The following is a 9030-nucleotide window of genomic DNA, read 5'->3' as shown; positions in this document are numbered from 1 at the left end:
CTTTGGGGTTTAGTTGACTAAGTGAGGGGTTGGTCGGCTGACCTAGGACAAAGTTTGAATTTTATTATGGCTTTGGTCAACTGGGCCAAAGGCGATTTCCAATCCTTCGTGGTTTGGTTGACTGAGGCTCAATTTAGCTCATTTTGGTCGGTTGGTTCAGGAAGATATATTTGTTAAGTTCTAAGTCTGGTCAACTGTGGAAACTTAGTTTAAAAAAATGGTTGGTTGACTGAGCTTAGTTAAATTTTAACTTTTGACCAAAGGCATGGTCGGTCGACTGAGGGTTATAAAACATGAACTGGTCGGTCAACCGAGAACATTGAAAAAATAAGATACTACCCTGATTTTGATCCTAAAGGTATTTTAAAACCTTTGTAAGATTCAGACAATTTTGAAAAAGGTTTTGTATGACAGGTTAGGTCTCCTAAGGTCAATCTATGGTCATTCTGAGCTTGACATTCATATCATGCATGTCATGCATTATTACAGACCAAAACCTAAATGCAATTACAATATAAGAACATATTTTTCTTCTTCTTCTTCTTTACTCTTTTGTCCTCATGGAATACGCCAGGTGTATGATTCGAGCTTTCTGCGCCTTATGACTTTCATTTTTTAGTCTCTTATATTCGTGCTGAAATGTAAACCTATTCACATACTGAATGCACATAAGATACGAGTGGTTTGTCATAATCAAAACAGAATCGAACTCAAAAGTCAACAAAAGTTTGTCCCCATCACAAATTAGATGCAACTCGAGTCGTATTCCTATGTTGACTTTGGTGTGATCCCAAGAGGGGGGTGAATTGGGTTTTAAAACTTTTTGATTAATTTAAATATTTTTCAATTCACCATAATTCATATCCCATTCAATATTGAAAGTGTGTATGTAAAATGATTAAGCTATCAGTGCAAACATACACGTATGCAGCATATCTTATTTAAATTAAATGTGTGCATGAGAATAATTATAGCAGTGAACAAGCAAGCATACACATATGGAAATTAAAGTCCAATAATTAAATGAGAGAGAGAGAGAGAGAGAGAGAGAGAGAGAGAGAGAGAGAGAGAGAGAGAGCAATTAAAAAACTTTTTGGCTAATTTAAACATTTGCCGATTCACCACAAATCATATCTCATTCAATGTACATGTGTGTATGCAAAATAATTAAACTATGAGTTTAGGCATACACGTGTGCAGTAAATCTCATTTTATTTAAATGTGTGCATGCAAATAATTATAATCGTGAATAAACAAACATACACATACAGAAATTTAAGTGCAGAAATATAAACGAGATAGAGAGAGTGACACACGATATTTGTTATCAAGGTTCGGCCAAACCAGCCTACGTCTCCGCCTTGGGCATAACCTCCAAGGATTACACTAAACATGTTCATTTAAAAGAGCGGAGCAGAAGCCGTTACAACCTTTCCTTATGAAGCAAGGTAAACCCCATCTCAATTACAAGGTTGAGTCCAACTTGTCTCCCTTACGAGACGAAGACTCCTCTATTCAATTTTCAGGCTGAACCGAGATGATCTCCCTTACGAGGATGAAACTCCCCAATTCAATTAATGGGCTGAACCTAACCGATATCACTTATAGGGCTGAGACTCCCCAGTTTAATTTACAGGTTGAACCCAAACGATCTCATAAAAACTATTTTTGTACATATAAAAAGTTTCTGAAAATACAAGTAAAGATGTACACGTTTAAGCTCAAAATACACTCTCTAATGATATGAGTTGTGCTCAGTAGAGTAAGGGTGCTTATCGAACAATTTATGCATAAATGAAATATATGAAAATATGAGTATTATGTTCTCCTATAAATATTTTTGCAAATAATTAAAGAACATTTGGAGAATCTAGGAATTTAAACTCAATAAAATATTTGTGCTGAAAATAATTTCTCCCAAAATATTTATCAAATTGTTGACTTTGGTGTGATCCCAAGAGGGAGGTGAATTGGGTTTTAAAGTATTTCGACTAATTTAAACATTTACACCAATTCACCACAGTTCATATCTTATTCATAATGCAAATATATATGTAAATGATTAAGCTATCAGCGCAGACGTACACGTGTGCAACATATCTCATTTAAATTAAATGTGTGCACGCAAATAATTATAGCAGCGAACAAGCAAACATACACATATGTAAATTAAAGTGCAGTAATTAAATGAAATACATATATATATATATAGAGAGAGAGAGAGAGAGAGAGAGAGAGAGAGAGAGAGAGAGATAGAGAGAGAGAGAGATAGAAAGCGACACAAAATATTTGTTATCGAGGTTCGGCCAAACCAGCCTACATCCCCGCCTTGGGCATACCTCCCCAAGGATTACACTAACCCTGCTCACTTAAACGGATGAAGTAGAAGGCTTTTACATCCTCTCCTTACAAGGCGAGGAAAATCCTAGTTCAATTTTTGGGTTGAATCGATTCAGTCTCACTTACGGGCTTGAGACTCCTCAGTTCAATTTTGAGTTGAACCCAACTGGTACATGAAAAACATTTTTGTACATATGAAAAACCTTTTAAATACAAGCATGGATGTACACCATTAAAACTCAATACAAACACTCTAGTATGATATGAAATATATGCTTAGTTGAGTAAATGGTGCTTATCTAAATAATTTGCACAAATAAAATACGTGGATATAAAAATGATTATTATGTTCTCCAACAAAGATTTTTGCAAATAAAAGTATTTGGAGAATCTCAAGTTTAAGTTCAAGAAAATATTTGTGCAATCAATCATTTTCTCCTAAAAATATTTATCAAAGAAATAATCTGGGAGAAAACCTAAGCAATACTTTCAAAAATATTTTTCAAAGATTAAATGTCTAGTAAGAGTATGTGCAAAAATGCCCTAAATAAAATACTTTTCTCAAAAATGATTTTGAAATAAATGCATGAAAGAGAGTTGCAGAGATTTGTATAAAATATTTTGCCCCAAAAGAGTGATTTAAACAATAAAAATTGGTTTTGGGGAAACTTTGATTAACAAAGGTTTAGAGAAAATTTGGAGTTAATCAAAGTTGTTAATCTGGAGTAATGAAGGGGTATTTATAGATTTTACGAAAATTATGACCATTGGGGACACTTTCAAGTCATCACTAATTCCCCAAAAAACGTCACTAATATTTTTTCGGAATAGTTTTTGCACGAAAAGTGGTTTCCCGCGATAGTTTGAGGAGGAAATTAGGTTTTAGTGACGAGAGTATTAGTGATGGTTTAAATTTCATCACTAAAAGTGCCTCATTAGTGACATTTTTCTAAACCGTCACTAATACTGACACTAGTAGTAACGGTTTTTAAAAACCGTCACTAATAAGGCTCTTTTAGTGATGAAATTGAAACCGTAACTAATACTTTCATCACTAAAAACTAGTTTTTTGTAGTGGGAAAACAGAGAGAGAGAGAAAGAGAGAGAGAGAGAGAGAGAGATTTTTTAAAAAAAAAAGGTGCTAAGATTGCTTAGCACTGGGTTAATTGTATATATTTGTAAAAATGGTTGAAGGTTCCTTTTACAATAAAAATTACACATATTTATACTCATTCTAAGTCAAACCCGCATCAATCTTACTAGATTTATTTTTCACTTTCCTTTACAATCAAACACAAAAACTTAAATTTTTTCATATTTTCTTTTACTTTCCCTAATATTTTCCAAGTTCAGCTCCATTTGCAACTCGATAAATATTAAGGAAAAGGAATTCATGTTTGTTTATCAAGAAAACTGAGAAAGAAAATTATATATCTATATCTTTGTGTGTGTGTGTGTGTGTGTGTGTGTGTGTGTGTGTGTGTGTGTGTCAAATTCATGAACAAAATTTTGATTTATACATTATTAATATTTAAATTTTCTTAATTTTTAATCATATTAAAATAAAATTTCATTTTTAATATAATGTAATTGTTGCAGCCAAAAATTGATCGGCCTTCACGATCTTTGATCACAACCACCTGAAAAGAGATAAATAAGCAAGGCTTGGAAGACCCGGGGTGTACTCTGGGGGACCACTCCGATGCCTAAGTCAAGGATTGGCTTGAGAGGTTTTTTATGCAACAGTAAAGTACAGTTTAGAATGAGATACCTTAGCCTCTTCTCTGAATCCCCATTTATAGTGATGGAGTTTGACCCAAGGGTGATGTACCATTTATTAGCGAATTATGGCGCAAGCATGAATCGCTCTGGTTGTTATAATGTTGGCGTAAATTGCTCTAGTCATCATGGAGTTGGCGTCAATTGCTCTACCTGAGCAGTTGACTTAGGTGGTAATTTCGCTCATCAATGTTAGGCTCTAGTTTCCTTTGGATTTATGGTAAGTGATATATTTGGGGTATATCAGTTGTCCCCCCTTCAGTTTCGAATTTTTGAAACTGGCTTCCAAAGTTCGAAAGTTGTATTTTTTTTTTTTTGTCAAGTAGCTCTTCTTGAGGCATTTTGGGCTGCTTGTGGTTTCATGAGTCGTGCTCTTCTTTTTTGTCATTTCTGGTCTAATGAGCTGTGCTCATATTTTGGGCTGTTTTTAGGCCTCACGTGCGTTGCTCGTCAGTTGGGCCGATTCTTCTTTACCTAATGAGTTGTGCTCATTTTTTGGGCAGTCTTCTGGCCTCACGAGCATTGCTCATTAGTTGGGCCGATTCTTCTTTGCCTAATGAGATGTGCTCATTTTTTGGGCAGTCTTCTAGCCTCACGAGCGTTGCTCGTCAGTTGAGCTGATTCTTCTTTGCCTAATGAGTCGTGCTCATTTTTTGGGCAGTCTTCTGGCCTCACGAGCGTTGCTCATCAGTTGGGCTGATTCTTCCTTACCTAATGAGCTGTGCTCATTTTTTGGATTATATCTTCAGTAACATTTTGATAATTTATGATGCTGGGATGGTTGTTCAATTCGACAAGTTTTTGCAGTTTTGATTTCATTAGGGTTAAAGATGTGAGTTATGGTATTTTCAATATCAGTTAGGATTCTTAATCGGTTCGAGATGGATTTGTTCCAAAGGGTTTGGATGTGTATGCACCAAGTGTTCGATCATTTATGGCAAAGGGAACTGCAAGTAAGCGTGCAATATTATAGATTTCGCAGACTAATTTTGTGTTGTCTGTGTCATATGTGGGGTCTATAAAATCAGATTATTCAATTGTATCCCAGTTGATTCGTGAGTCCTATGTTGGATGGGGTTGTGAGTGCAATGGTAGATTGAAGTTTGAGATTCATACTTGGTGAAGTCCATATCTGCAAGGATAAGAGAAAAAGGGAGTAAGAACACCCACAGTAAAGATAACACTCGAACATACTCATATTCATAATCAGGGGAGAGAATGACTTAAGGAAATTGGGCTGACACGCTCCTGGAGAAGCTCCTTATGGGGAATAATACCCTATTCACCGAGGACACGAAGTTCCTTCAGGATGGCCTGCTCTTCGGGGAAAGTCTGGGGAGGAGATGGCGCACCCGTACTACAAAGGAAAAAGGGGGTGAAAGGAGAAAAGATGGGTTAGACGGATAACCTACTTGTAAGCCCTGAAAAAGAGGGTGGACAAAGATAACAACGTTACCATCAAGAGGAGAAGACCAGACAAAGGAGCCCGTGTAGTTCAACTCTCCTGAGGTAAAGAAGTAATGGGTTTTCCAGTTATGGATGGAAGAACTGCCTGGTGAGAAGAGTTTATAACTGGTAGAGAGTTGAAATAATATAACTCCTTCTCTGCAGAATGAGATCGCATTTGGAAGCAACTTCTGAAAAGTGGGACGGTAGGCTGATGGCCCAAGCGGAGCAGAAGCACGGCAAAACAGGTGAGCGAAAGAAAAGAGTTCGGAACAAGTTGAGATGGTGCTATGCGGTAAAAACGTAATACGTTAGAAACAAAAGGGGGAAAAGGGAGCCTAAGACCCAAATCTAGATAATCAGTATAGAGGCAGAGCTCCTCGAATTTTTGGTCAAGAGCTGACTCGGTAGTAGAGGGCAACCTAACAGTGATATTTGATGGTATGGCAAAAAAATAACGAGCATTCTGCAGGTCGGAGGAGGAGAGCTCACAACGAGCACTCCAAACCGTAATAGGAACCCTTAAAGGCTGTGAGGAAGTCTCCATATATATATATATATATATATATATATATATATATAGAAAAAGCCTGAAGGAAGCAGTACCTACACCTAAGGATCAAACGAGCAAGCAACAGCAAAGACAAAGAAGAAAAGGTGCCAAGACATATCAAGACAGTAAAATTTCACACACAAATAGCTAGGCAATCTTAGAAGAAAAGATCAAACATACAAAACTAACGCAAGAACAACGAAGAACAACAGAACAAAAATGCTATAGAGAGGGAAAGCGTACCTAGCACCAAATGGGGGACTTGTGGAATGAAGAAGAGTAGAGAAGGAAGCAGTTCTCTTGGAATGAAGACGAGTGTAGAATGAAAGAGCCCACTGGCCTTTATAAAGAGAGGAGGGCATGAATCCCTGTGGCGGGAATCTCAAGAATTTTCATTTACGAGAAGGATTGCGTCTCGAGGGAGGCAAAGTAGGCAGAAAGTCTCTGACAAATGCACAGAAGCGGCTTCCCAAGGACAAACGTCACCTCGGAAACACCAAGTCGCCTCGGACACAACGTTAGACGAATGCTTTCCTCCAACCCACTTTCCAAGGTAGAATGCATTTAAAACCTGCTTTTATGTATCTCTCGCAGGACTGAAGCGTGCCACGACGCCTCGGGAAGGTGAAATAGACGCGAAGGCCAAACTGACGAGCACAACTCGTGAGGCCAGATCAACCCAACAGATGAGCACGACTCATCAGGAGGATGACACAAACTGACGAGCACGACTCGTGAGGCCAGATCAACCCAACAGATGAGCATGACTCATTAGGTGGATGGCCCAAATTGACGAGCACGACTCGCGAGGTTAGATGAGCACGACTCATCAGGCGGATGGCCCAAACTGACGAGCATGACTCGTAAGGCCAGAACAACCCAATAGATAAGCACGACTCATCAGGCGGAAGGCCCAAATAACGAGCATTATTTGCAATGCCACACAGCCGAGTAGGTTAGATAGCTCAGCCAATTTCCCTCCATGGGACAGGTCGGACTAATTCCCCTAAGGAGCCAAACAGTTCGGCCTGAGTCTTCAAAAAACTCGAAAGAAACAGCTCGACGCAAACAGTTCGGCACGAGTCTTTTTTCAAACAGCTCGGCACGAGTCTTTCTTCGAAGAGCTCGGACAAAACAGCTCGGCACAAAGAGCTTAGCACAAACAACTCGGTGCGACTCTTTCTTCGAAGAGCTCGGCACAAACAGCTCTACACGAGTCTTTCCCCAGAGAGCCCGGCACAAACAGCTCGGACAAAACAGCTCGACATAAACGGTTCGGCACGAGCTACTTAATTATTCTCCCAAAAAAAAAAAAAGGAGGGAACACGATGAAGTGTTGAAACCTTTAAAGGGAAGGATGCAAACACAAACAATTCAAAATTCTATCCAGAAATTTGAAACTAAGGGGAGGACAACTGATATGCCCATAATAAATCACACTAATAAGGGCAGGTCAACGCCTGTCTCTCACTTTCTCCAGGTTTGACTTTCTGACGAGTGATTAGCTCCGATCTAATAAAGAGGAGGAGAGATCCACGCCAACACCCATAATAACCAGTAATAGGTGCACGTACTTATGGCAAGAGAGCGATTCACGCCCCCGTGCAATAAATCCAATCCAACCGGCGGTCAACTCAAGCCCCTATAAGAAGGGATTTAGAGTACAGGCAAAGGTAAGTGATACAACATTACTCTACTGTTGCATTTAGCCTCTCTAAAAGCCTTCCTCTTACTTAGGCATCGGAGAGATCCCCCGGAGTACACCCCGGGTCCTCCAAGCCTTTTTTCTCTTCCTTTTTTCAGGTCAATGAGAGTCGAAGAAGCATCCCAACTACTTTTTACCCCGCAACAGTAATGTAGAAGGCGAATACAATAAAAAATGAGTTTTCTCTTTATTTTCCTTTTCTTTTCTTTCCCTAAGTAAAATCTTTAACTTGAACTAACTCTTAGAGTCCATTTAGATCAAGAATTTTAGTTGGAGAAAGGAAAGAGAAAGGAAAATAAGAAGAACTCATTTTGCATTGTATTTTCTCTTTATATCGCATACTATTAAAAATAAAAATTTGTTCCAATATGACTAAAAATTAAGAAAAAAATTAAACGTTAGTAGTGTACAAACTAGATTTTTGTTTATTGGTTTAACATAATTTTTATTTTCCTTAGGCCCCGCTTGGAACTCAAAAAATATTAATGAAAGGAGAGGAAAGGAAAATATCAAGGAATCCTTATTTTCACGTTTGGTTATGAATGAAAAAGAGAAAGAAATTTGAAAATATATCAAATTTATAAACAAAATTTTGGCTTTATACATCACTAATATTTAGTTTTTCATAATTTTTAGTGATATTAAAACAAATTTTCATTTTTGATAATATCTAATAGAAAAGGAAAATGTGAGTGAAAATGAGTTTCCTCTTTATTTTCTGTTGACCCTATGGGTCATACCCGGTTTTGATTATAACAAATACTCAAGTATTTAATGTATGTCAAGTTTGTGTACAAGTATATATTAACAGATCAAGTGATGCCACATGAAAGCAAAGCATGAAGACCCTGAAGACTATTTTTATAATTGTAATTCATTTTATGTAATGTGGGTCTGTAATAGTAGTTAGGAGAAAAATGTCTTGTAATAATTATCTGCATATTAGGCATATAGGATTTATGGTAAGCTCAGTAGACCATAGTGAGACTTTAGGTCCCAACACTTATGCACAAATAAGTTCTCATTATCATTCACAAATCACGGGATCAAAACTGAGACAAACTGAACATAAAATGAAAATCCTGTGAGACGTCAAGCGACCGAACCTATGGTGTTCAAAACACCTTGGGCGCCCAAACAGCCAGAAAGTCAGCGGGTTGCCCTGGTTTCGGGCGGCTGAACCAAAAATGATCTTATCTCCCTCGGG

The sequence above is a fragment of the Malania oleifera genome, chromosome 8, assembly GCF_029873635.1.
Source record: "Malania oleifera isolate guangnan ecotype guangnan chromosome 8, ASM2987363v1, whole genome shotgun sequence".
Classification (NCBI taxonomy): domain Eukaryota; kingdom Viridiplantae; phylum Streptophyta; class Magnoliopsida; order Santalales; family Ximeniaceae; genus Malania; species Malania oleifera.
This window is presented reverse-complemented; position numbering follows the sequence as displayed.